This window comes from Engystomops pustulosus, chromosome 5, assembly GCF_040894005.1.
Source record: "Engystomops pustulosus chromosome 5, aEngPut4.maternal, whole genome shotgun sequence".
In the NCBI taxonomy this organism is placed as follows: Eukaryota; Metazoa; Chordata; class Amphibia; order Anura; family Leptodactylidae; genus Engystomops; species Engystomops pustulosus.
Genome location: NC_092415.1, coordinates 162308690 through 162321820, shown reverse-complemented (window position 1 = coordinate 162321820; position 13131 = coordinate 162308690).

The window sequence follows — 13131 nt, the reverse complement described above, 5'->3', positions numbered from 1 at the left end:
ATTAGCTTGGTGGTACAACAGAACATTATATTTAAGTCTTCAAAAAAGTGCAAAAGTTGCAATTCCCCCAAAAGAGTTGCAAAATAGAAAGTAAAAAAGGAAGAAAAACAAAGATAAATGACCCCCTTAGACTTCTAGAATAACGACCCATATTCAACATATTCTGTTGCTATTTAAAGGACATCTACCACCACATTTAGGGGTGCTAGACTGTCACCAAATGCATGCTCTTTACTTCAGGGGTGATGCGGGAGTCCTCCTGCAATGTTCCGGCACATTCACTACTCCTAAATAAATACTTTCCAAGTTCATGCAAATTAGCCGGAGATGCTCACTTCTCCACTAGCCAAATACCTATTGGCTCAATCGGTATATAATTTATACTTGCCCCCTCATTGATATTCTTCTACATCGCAGGCCACAAGCAATGCAGACAGCCAGTGACGTCACCCGGCTATCTGCTAATCTTGTGCATGCGTGTAAGCTAACTACCAGCCAGAGAGTAGTGCTGCTGTGCAAGGAGGAGATCAGCGGCTGTCTGAAACATGAGGGAATATCATTATAAATTATAATTTTTCTTCCAACATTAATTATCTTCCAAGGGAACCAGTAGACGCTCAGCTAGCAGAGAGGCTAATTTGCATAAACGTATAAAATATTTATCTCGGAGTAGTGGACATGGCAGGAGGACTTCTCCATTACCCCTAGGGTAACGAGCATGCATTTGGTGACAGCCTACCAGCCCTAAATGTGGTGGTAGATGTCCTCTAAGTGCCACAGTCTTATTAGACTTAAATACTCTTCACATTATTGGGGCACATTTACTTACCCGGCCCATTCGCGATCCAGCGGCGCGTTCTCTGCACAGGATTCGGGTCCGGCTGGGATTTAAGATGGTAGTTCCTCCGCCGTCCACCAGGTGGCGCTGCAGCGCCGAAAATAATCTTAACGCCCCGGAATGCACCATCCCATAGAAGGTGAAGGTGAGCGCTCCCCAAGCGACACATTTTCGGTTTTTAAATGCGGCGGTTTTTCCGAATACGTCGGGTTTTCGTTCGGCCACGCCCCCCCCATTTCTGTCGCGCGCATGCCGGCCCCGATGCGCCACAATCCGATCGCGTGCGCCAAAAACCCGGGGCAATTCATGTCCAAGCGGCGCAAATCGGAAATATTCGGGTAACACGTCGGGAAAACGCGAATCGGGCCCTTAGTAAATGACCCCCATTGTCTTGTTTTTAGACTATGATTAAGGACAGAATTGTCCGAAATGAGTCTTTTTTAATATGATGAATTAAAGTGATAGTTTTTATGAGAGAAAAAACTTTTTCCTTTATGGAGTTTGGATGCTGGACTCCTCTTGGAAACTTCTTATACTTGTACTCTATTAATGGCCCCCATACAGCTTTCCGTGCATCAGCCAGAGGAAAACCTATACTGCATACCAAAGGGAGGTGAGCGGAATTAACTTTTCTTATTTCCTTGGTCATATTAGACAGTGACACTTACAATTTTAATCTACAGTCTATAATGAGGCATTTCGTTGAGGGGTTAAAGGGCATCTACCACTTGCATGAAGGACTGTATGCAAATGAGCCTGATGGGCTCCAGGCTCCATAGATATTAATGTGGCCTGGAGCCCCTCAGGCTCATTTGCATACTATATTTCATCCTGGTGGTAGATGTCCTTTATGGGAATCACAGTTGCTTCTTGTTGCTAGAACTAATATAGGTGAAGGCAGCAATACCAAAACTGCAATTTTGTGAGTTGTTGGCTCTGTCAGTTTTATTTTGGAGGCTATATGGTCGTTGTATAATACAATACATACAACAAATCTGAGCAAAACTCAGCAATGGGTCATTCATTTCTCTGATAAGACAAACCTTTTAATTGCTATAATGATTCATAGATTTTGAAGAGCATAGATTTCTATCTATTGCCTTATATACTGTATTACCATATCCGGTTTGAAAGTTTCGATTTTTCTAGCACCTGGATGTGTTGGTTCATGTTTATTTGTTAAAACTTCAGTGTTAGGGAAATACCATGCATAAATGATGATGCAATCACAAGTCATTTATCTTACACCGTTGGCTCTGGTAATAGATTGGCTTTCAAGTTTGCAGCCCGAGGTAGTTATTTTTTATGACAAGTAAACAAATATAAGAAAATATGAACTTGAACTGTATTGTACACATTGTTCAATGGGAAATGAAATATGTACGTGTCTACGGTGTCATTTCTGGAGTGACACTTCTAAACTGTTATGGTGATATACTGTAATTGGAGAATGTTGCGTACCACTCTGACCTCCATCTACAAGATAATAATCATAAATTTATATACAAGTAATAATGGGAGATTGTGTCTCTGAGGCCAATATAAAAGCGTTAAAGTTGATGATACACGTGCATAACCTACGTAATGGCGCAACTGTACTATATGTACAGCTGAGAGTACACATGATCCCCTGACATTTCATTTACTCAGGGATAGAGTAAGTATCTGTTCTTACAATTCCATTCATTCTCCATTCATTCAGTGGGCTTCACATAGAATATACTTTACATATCATTGATCACAATATCATCTTAATACTTAATACGGAAGCGCAAAAAAAATAAAAATCTTGGTTTTGAAGGGGAAAAGTCACCACCCATGATCGGGTGTTACATAGTGGCTGGTGTGCTGAACTCCAGTCCTAACCTTTGCTTCTGACTGGGTATGGGTTTGAGGGACCCAAACCCAAAAAGTTCAACATGGTTAAGGTCCACTCATCTCATCTCCTGAACAGTATAAATATGAATAAAGGACTTGTGAGTAAAAATTAAATGGGTTGTCCTCTTTCCAGAATAGTTAATGTTTGTGTAATGAAAATGTAACATCCGTGCCAAAACATCTTGGGACAGATTTACTTACCCGGTCCATTCGCGATCCAGCGGCGCGTTCTCTGCACTGGATTCGGGTCCGGACGGGATTTATTAAGGCAGTTCCTCCAAAGTCCACCAGGTGGCGCTGCTGCGCTGAAGTTCCCTGGAACGCACTGGAATACACCGAGCCGGGCTGAGTGAAGGTAAGTGCAATTTTCGCTACACATTTTTTTAAAAAATGCGGCGGTTTTTCCGAATCCATCGGGTTTTCATTCGGCCACGCCCCCTGATTTCCGTCGCGTGCATGCCGGCGCCGATGTGCCACAATCCGATCGCATGCGCCAAAATCCCAGGGCAATTCAGGGGAAATCGCCGCAAATCCGTAATATTCGGGTAACACGTCGGGAAAACGCGAATCGGGCCCTTAGTAAATGACCCCCTTGTGTTTTTCAGGCGCGTGTTCTGCGCATGCTTTTGATGTGCAGAATTTGCATCGCACTCTGACCCATTGTAATAAATGGGCTTTTTCAGATTTTTTTCTTCACATGTTTTTCATGCATATTTAAATCTCAGCATGCTCTACTTTTGCAAGTCGCGTGTGTGAAAAACGCACCATACAAGTCTATGGAGACGCATCAAAAACGCATTGCACTCTGATGCAAGTGCAAGCGCAATGCGTGTTTCACGCATAGATAGAGCTGAGCCCTGAGTCCTTTTCACACACGTTATCTGCGCGTGAAAAACACATTGAAATTGCCTTGAAATTGCATTGAAAATGTGCGTGAAAAACTGAGACACTGAACAAACTCTTACTGAAAACTGATTGAACTCTTTTGCAAAATGTCAGTTTTTCTCTGATCAAACCCTGATCGCACCCTGATCAAACTCTGGTGTGATCTGCAATGCAAGTGTGGAAGGGGCCTTACTATCCTGGTCGAGAGCTGCTGCTGGAGGGGAACTGCCTTATATTCTGTGGTTTTCTAGCTATATTATTATTTGCTATCCTGTGTATTTGACTTCTGCTTTGCCTACCGACCATTCTATTGCTATACGATTCTGTACCTTTGCTGCCATTTCTGTTTTGCCTCGGTTCCATCCAATTCTGCTTGTCTGTCTGCATCTGTTCTTTGTCCCTCAGCGTCATATATCTCCCGGTGAGACCCCACTTTCCCTGCCTCAGTCTATTGCTTATTTTCTGTGTGTTTTCAGTGTGAACACTGGTCTATATCCATATTCCTGTTACCTGTCCGCTCCATAATCCAGCAGCTGCCAGACTAAGTAAGTCTCCCCTGTCACCTTGTAGGGTCTCTCAGAGACCATTAGTTAGGTTCCAGGGCGTTCGGCCCTGTCAGTGCGGCTTATCTGCTGCAGACAGGGTCATAGTCCGCAGGACCATTGCAGGATGAGTTCGCTACCACCTACCCAGTCTGACAGCTGGCGCCGAGTCTGGTTGTGGTTGCGCTATTGTTAGACAGGTTCATTACAGAAAAGTTATACAATTTTGCATTATACTTTCTTTCAATTCCTTGTTATTTTCTAGATCTCTGCTTGCTTTCATTCTATAGAAAGCATCATTGTTTACTGATCACATGGGTATGGGTAACTCAGGTGCATGGATTATTATAAGTCACAGCTCTGATTACTCTCTGTGATACTAAAGAGCCTTGCATCTATGTGACATCACATGACCGGGGACCGGTTTTATACATAAAGAGTAAACAATGAAGTTTCCTGTACAGTACTTTAACCCCTTAATGACCGCCCTATTGGGTTCTACGTCGGTCATTAAGGGTACTTCTTCTGACGCGACGCCTTTCTACGGCGCCACATCAGAAGAAGATTTCGGGACATCGAGTCAGTATAGTGCCGGTGTCGGGCTGTGATATCACAGCCCAGACCCGGCACTAACACCCGGGATCGGAAAAACTCCGATCCCGGGTGTTTAACCCCTTACACACCGCGGTCAAGCATGACCGCGGCGTGCAAGTGTGTCCCCCGTGGATCCTGCCGCTGACAATTGGGGAGATGTATCAATCTGTTGGTCTTTAGACCAGGGCAGAGTAGAATTAGGAATTCTCTGCTCCGCCAGCTTAATCCTTGTGTCTGATGCTGGATGGTAAATGGTGCAGCATGAGACTGGCGAGTCCTGCTTTGTATCTTCTATTACTTGGTATAATTTCTACACCACAAATTTGATTTTTCTGGTGCACGAACTGAATTTTTCAGAAGGATTTGAAAACAGCCTAAAGAGGGACTAAAACCTTAAGTAAACGTGTCGCTCAGGATTTCAGATGCAAATTACTCCATGTGACGAAAATGTGATGTTTCAGACCCTTGAGGGTCACACAAACTCTGGTTATGGCATAACAATAAATCACAACCAGTCCTTTGAGGCTCTACCTCCAGGAGATTTGATAACACTCCAGAAGATTTTGAAGAGTATAAGGCCCCCTTCCCCTGGCCATATTTATCACACTCCAGTTTTTTGGTGTAGTCAGATTTATACATCTATCCCAATGTGTCTTATAAATCGACTCTTTCCAGATTATCTAATCTCCTCAAATAGCTGAATCTTCAAGGGAAATATAGGGAGAGTTCATCATTAGCCTCTTTATCTGTCTAAAATTGATGTAGTTCAGAAGGCTTTCAGATACACTGCTCACTGCAGGAGAAAGAGCAGAGAAAAAGCACAGAGAAGCTGCTTTACTTAAGTATATTACAAAGTTTACTTTTATAACCTGCACGATTCATTTATGAAAACAATCTATCCATGTCTACTTTGTTGAATTTGTAAACTGCTATTTTTTATTCAACAAACTTTTTTTATATCTTTTATACAGAGTAAATAAGAAAACATCATTCATGATTATTGTGAATCTTTATCTAATAAAACCTGGGGGTTTTATATTGATTCGTATTTGAGGAATTCAAACAACTATTCAAGAACAATTTCTCATTCTTCCCAAATTATTATGAAAATGATTGTGGATTTACTTTCATGTGCCATGGCAGGATACATTCAGTACTCTTATTTTAAGAATAAAAAAAATCTAATGATTTGTATCCCAGTATAGACTCCATTAAAGTAATTTTGTAACCATTATAAATGCAATCTTGCTAGACAATATTGTCTACTGAGAGATGAAAACAAATGTTTTCTTTGCCTTGAAAAAAGGGAAATTGTGCCATTATATGCAATATCTTCTTTATTGGAACTTTTTTATGTTACTTAACATGTTGAATTTCTAAAGAATAGGACATATCTGACATATGGAAATGAATGATAATTTGTGATCACTGCATTGAGATATTATCTTACATTATACAATTTGCTTGGTAAATCTGAATTCATTTAGATATTTTTATAGTTTTTCTATGTTTTGTATTCTACAATACAGTAATCCTCCAAAAAAGCTCCATTCATATAAATCTAAGGGCACTAGGTTGTTGTCATTCTTTGATGTTGGTATGCTGTAAAATTTTGCATAACCTTGCAAATGTATTGCTCTGTGTACTTGAAAAGAGTCCTGATTTATAAGATATATTATCATTTATTATTTAATTATTTTTACAGACTACTACACATAATAATTCATCCTCCTTATCTTTATCCCAGAATTAAGACTGCCTAACGAGAACGTTTATGCCAAACAGTTTTTTAGATATGTAATTTAATATGTTGTTATCTTTAAAAGATCATATTTGGGAGATACTCACATGTCTTAAGCTAATTTAATGGCTCACTTTGAAAATTTTAATTTGGTGGCCTCCATAATTATGAATTTTCATTGTAGCATTTTGTTTTGTCTAATTTATTGACTTGTTATATAGTGCCATCATATTCTGTAGCCTTTTGTAAATAATAGGGGAAATATACGAATAAAATACTACATTACAGAGTACAAACAATCAGATGGAACAATAGGAGTGAGGGGCCCGCCATTCTTTATAAGGGAACAGAATAAAATAATTTAATAAATAAAAATGCTGCTGCTTGAACCAGCCATTATTTATTAACTACAGTACCAGCAGGAGAGGCGCACCAATAGATCCCACTGATCAGCTGATACTGAAGTCTACAGATGTCTGGAATAGTCAGTTCCCTTGAGAAGGAGCTCAAATGTAGTTCCCAGCATGATCTACTAAACAGGCTCCATTATTATTTATTCCTTAACCCCTTAACGCTCTGCGCCGTAGCTCTACGGCGCGGAGGTATAAGGGATGTATGAAGAGGGCTCACGGGCTGAGTCCTCTTCATACAAAGGTGGGGGTTTTTGCATAATGCATAAAACCCCCACCGCTAATAACCGCGGTCGGTGCTAGCACCGATCGCGGCTATTAACCCCCTCGTTGGCGCCGGCAAAGTCGCCGGCGGCATTTAAAAGACGGCGGCGCGCGGGCGCCGCCATCTTTTTTTTCGATCGCCACGCCCCCGAACGTCTTCGGGGGGCGGCGATCGGTTGCCATGGTAGCCTCATGTCTTCTTTTGACACGAGGCTATCTGGCAGCTGCAGATTCGTTCCAATGAGCCAGTGGCTCATTGTAATGAATGTGCTGCAAAAATGCCATATATTGCAATACAGAAGTATTGCAGTATATGGTAGCAGCAATCTGACCATCTAGGGTTAATGTACCCTAGATGGTCTAAAAGATAGTGAAAAAAAAAGAAAAAAAAAAGTTTAAAAAATAAAAAAAATTAATAAAATATTAAAAGTTCAAATCACCCCCCTTTCCCTAGAACGGATATAAAACATAATAAACAGTAAAAATCACAAACATATTAGGTATCACCGCGTCCCAAAATGCCCGATCTATCAAAATATAAAAACTGTTACAGGCGGCGGTGATCTCCGAGGCGGGAAATGGCGCCCAAATGTCCAAAATGCGACTTTTACACCTTTTTACATAACATAAAAAATGAAATAAAAAATGATCAAAATGTCGCACAGACCTCAAAATGGTAGCAATGAAAACGTTGCCTCATTTCGCAAAAAATGACCTCTCACACATCTCCGTGCGTCAAAGTATGAAAAAGTTATTAGCGTCAGAAGATGGCAAAAAAATGTTTTTCTTTTTTGTACACATTCGTTTAATTTTTGAAAATGTATTAAAACACAATAAAACCTATATAAATTTGGTATCACCGTGATCGCACCGAACCAAAGAATAAAGTAGGCATGTTATTTGGAGCGAAGAGTGAAAGTCGTAAAAACTGAGCCCACAAGAACGTGACGGTGCGGTTTTTTTTCAATTTTTCCACATTTGGAATTTTTTTTCAGCTTCGCAATACACGGCATGTTAAAATAAATAACATTACGGGAAAGTAAAATTTGTTACGCACAAAATAAGCCCTCACACAGGTCTGTACACGGTAAAATGAAAAAGTTATGGATTTTTGAAGTTGGAGAGCGAGAAATGAGCCGAAAAACCCTCCCCCTTAAGGGGTTAATATTGAATTGATGAGAGGATTTCAGAATCACTTGATGAGTGGGGATCCAGAGTTTTGGACTTCCATCTGATACTGATTATCTATCCTAATTTCAAGATCCTGTTATACCCCTTCAATAAATAAAGAAAAATCTTGAAATGACAATGAAATTTTTTTTATAGTTTTGAAGGAATACATTGTCATATGTAGTAATCTGCACAATCTCCATCCCGTACATTGACATGCAAGAAGATTGCATATGAATTCACATCAGCAGCCATGATATCAGCTGTTACTACATAATTGTCTTCATAATTTTCTACAAAATAATAAATCTGGGCTATTGAATTCCAAAAAGCACAAGTATGCATGCATTTGTTAAGGTTCCACTCATCTTGCTTTTTTACCTATAGTTGGCTGAATCTACATACCACCAGTGACATGACCAGTGACAAATGACCATGCAACTTTATAATACAATCTAAAGCCACTTCTGACCTCAAAGTTAGTGTATACTTACACTTTGGGTTTAACCACTTGGACCTGTGGTAATCAGTACCACGGAATGGACCACTGGAGTTCTTTTGCAGTTAATGTTCCATTTACTTCTATAGGTGTCACGGGTGCCGCTGCGACCCAAGACTCGGGTCGCAGGCACATCTGTGCTCCTCTGTGTACTCCCCCACGTCGGTGGGCTCACTCACCTCACCACAATCTCATCCCTTATGCAGTGCCAGATCTTTGTGCTCTTATGCCATTGAAAAAGCTGTGTTCCTTGCACTGTGCATTTATCCTGATTTCCCATTGTGACCCAGTTTCCTTTTCTGACTTTACTACTCTGATGCCAGCCTTGAACTTTTGCTCTGCCATTGACCTTGATCCCATGCTGCCTGTCCTGACCTCCAGCCTGTCCCCAAACATGATTCGGTCTTACGATTCTGCACTTTGCCTTGGCCGCCACCACCAGCCTGTGGAGCAACCTGGTGGTATTCTGCCGCAGCAAGTCCAACCTTGCAAAGCAGTAAGCTCTGATGAAAACCAAGTGCCATTTAGATTTCGCTCCCAGTTGTCGGCTTACGTCATCACTCGTAGTGGTACAGTGTGTCCACTACTTCTGAATCCTGACAACAGGGTTGTACAAGATCGCTGTTCGCTGTTTATGTGCCATAAATGTGCACTAGTGGGGGACAGGTCTTCTCCCCAACCTATACTGAAGATAAAAGATATATAACTTTCCCTTTAAGCTCGCATTAAAGTAGTCTTTAATCTTCAAGGTGATGCCTCAGATGCAAGCTCAGATACATGCAAGCAGTGGCAACATGTCAGATATAAGTTGTGTTATGTTAATCGAAAAGCAAATTAGGAGACAAGAGTTATAAGTATATAAGTCAATGCTACATTTGGGGTAATCAGACTGATTTTAAGTGCCTCCTTGAGAATCTTTGTATTTGAAAACACCACTACCTCCATAATTATATGAATATTCTGAACAATATGTTTTACAAAAATGGAAGAAAAAAGAAATGTATTAATACATTAGATAAGGCCTCAAGCTGTAGGTATGAAACATAAGTTGTGTCAGATTTAGTAAACTCAGCTATCTAAAACTATTACTAGAGAAACATATTCCTTATTATTCCCCTTTCTAGCTGTTACAAATGTGTAAGTACCATTTAATAGATAACGCTCATTAGGCTGATTTTATTTTCCCACTGTTCTTAGTGAAATAAGAACTTGACCGCTTTTCCCAAGCTAATTGGGAAAGTGGCTGTGAGCTCAATGGATGCAATTTACATTCACCTTATTAAATGAGAAAGTAAATATTGACTTCTTAAGAGGAAGCACATGAATACATGCGAATTACAGGAATTAGTCCACTCACTTACATTACCCCAGTAGAGATAGTCAATTTGCTTAATTGAGTGAATTTCCCTGCAGATTGTCTTAAACTCTAACACTAGCAGATAGGTCAAACAACGCAGTTTCAAGTTTCAACTTCGTTTTCGTCAGCGTAAAATAAACAATCAATTGTTTTCCTGTTCAGCTAAATTACTGTATATTCGTACTCTCTTTAGTTGCGGGAACTTTTCTACCCTTTCCTAGAAGGACGAATGCTAAAGGCGACCTACTTTCCATTCCTGTAAGCCACCTGACTATATCATACTCTGCACTTCTTTTTTGCATTACAGCGTCTCCACAACTAAAAAAGACCCCATTGTGAATTTTACATTTCTCCGTTTACTTTTTTAAGATCTCCATGATACCTCAGCATGACGTGAGATAACCAGCCAGAGACAACCCTGCTAGCTGGAAATAATGTTGGTTAAACATCTCTATCTTTACTCTCTTCTCTATACTAAAAGTATAATGTCATGATGTGTGACCTTTAAGCTCCTTATATATATCTGTGTGACAGGATCCATCTTGACCTGACAGTTTGACCCCAATGTCACCAAAGCCACCCACCAAATTTTTTACTCAAAAGGACCTTCACCCATGAGATCATCATACATCTGCTTTTGCTCTCAATACACCTGTACACAAGAGCCATTTCAGGAACTTTCAAGGTCCTCCAAAGGTTCTGAAACTGCAGAATGAAATCAGGCAGAAGCGACACATCCTCCATTGCACAAAAAGCTGATTCTAGTATGTAGGAAATGATTGCAGACTCAAGGTATATAGAAGACTAAAAAACTCTACATGATATTGAAAGCTCTTGAGTTTCAATCTTTTGCAGGGTCCTCCTTCAGGCACTCAGGGTGTTTTTATTGCCCCCATCTGATGGAGTTTGATGTTAATGTGCTGTATCAAATGTGCTGTAGTCAGCTTGGCCTAGTCCATAGCCAAATCCCATGTACAGCAAATTGACTTCTCGCATCCTCTATGTAAACCAAAGGTCATGTTTCCCCTCTCCAGGGAGTCATACAAAAAACAGAGACAAGACACGCTGGCCTTGTGTAGTTTGTTTTGATAGCGTAAAATGATAAAAATAAGTGAAAGGCTGCTCACCTTTTTACATACACCGGCAGCCAACAGCCTCCTAAAGTCAGCGTTTCCCCTACCAGGTGACAGGATTGCAGATGACGAGTACAACTACGCAACGTGGATATGGAGTGTTAAGGAGATCACACTAGTTGCGGGCGCCATCTTGACTACTGTCCGCCATTTTAAGTATTAGCCGTGGGTCACGCCGGGGGTCAAGCACTGTCCAGTTAATTTTTATGATTCAAACTTAATTTTTTTGTAACCTACTTGTAAGGTTTTCTCCTTGACATTTGTTATAGATGATTGTTCTCCTTCTTATCTTGTTCTCTAGCATTGCTTATCCCTTGTTTGGGTTAGTAAGAAGCTTCTGGAGACATTCTCTGTACATTCTGTAGATAAACATGTCTGTGAACAAGGCCTATTAACTTTTTCCCAGAATGTGCTGGTGAATTCATTATGGCCAATAGCATTACAGTATTCTTATCTCCTTCATGCACCCCCATGCTGCTTTTTCTGTTTGGATATACAACTGTAGTTGGAAAATAAATGGGGAGAAGATTTTTACATGCACTAAGAGACTGACCTGTGTCTTCGTTTATGTTCAAGTTCCGGTCCCGGGAAAGCCATGAATGGGTTAATTTGAAAGTCACTGTACAACATGAAGGGCGGTTAAGCCTTAGATAAAAATCTCTAACATGGAGGGATTCAGGCGCTCAGGTGAATCTTCAGAGAATACAGCGTATTGTCCAACTCGTGAAGTATATATTATGCCTGATGAAGGGTCATGTGCGGAGTGGAACTTTAAAACCATTTCTACTTGTTTTAATAACTTTCACAAGTTGGACAATACGCTATATTCTCTGAAGATGCATCCGAGCGCCTGAATATATCCACGTTGGGTACTTGTATATGTCCTATATATGTCTCTTTGTATGGTAGTATTTTGACCTCCTGTCTGTTGTGGTTTTTGCTACCATGTTGCAATAATGTACTGGATTTGTTTCAAGTGCAAAATAAATATGAGCTATAAAAATGTACCGCGTCATTTGTACAGCATTTTATAAGTGTAGATACACCAGGAAGTCTACATTAATGTTAAAGTACTATGCTGGTCAATTTTTGTCCTGTTACATTTGTATTCAAGCATCATTGCTTTTTCTTCAATCAGGATTTTATCTTCTTCCATATCAATAAGGTACTGAATACTTTCCCCATAGGACTCACATAACTTTGGAGACTTAATTATATACTTTGTGTTTGTAATCATTTCTAAGTAATAGTTTTGTTTTCCTTCCTTCTCTGTGTCAAAGGCTAACACACAGCAGTATTTAAGTAGTGGTAGCTGAGATTAGTATAATATATATCACTTTATATCTGATTAAAGATAGAAAGCAAACTGAGAATAAACAGGTTACTAAAAGCAGGGACACATTTATACCGTTTCTTCACTCTGTAAATACATTTTGCTTTCCTTTGAAAAGTATTTCAGAAGTGCAGTATTTTAGAAACATACAGAAACATTTTAGAAACATACGCACAAGTATTCCTTCACATTTTCTCTGTTTCTGGAAATTACAGCACTTTAGATTTGACCTTCATTATACTTAGAGTAGGTTACTAAACCGTATGAAGTATCAGCACTTCCATCTGCTAAATTATTTATTTACGGCACAGGATAAATTGACACTGGTTGGTTAACACTTTTAGTCTTGCCATCAAGACCAACAGGATTACTTATTATGTTGTGTATGTAGCAGATTTATGTTATGTGGCTTTGCTCTATGTGCGTAACAGACACCATTGCTAAAGTATCCTTTAAATATGTATTTTTCACCACAACACTATTTCGG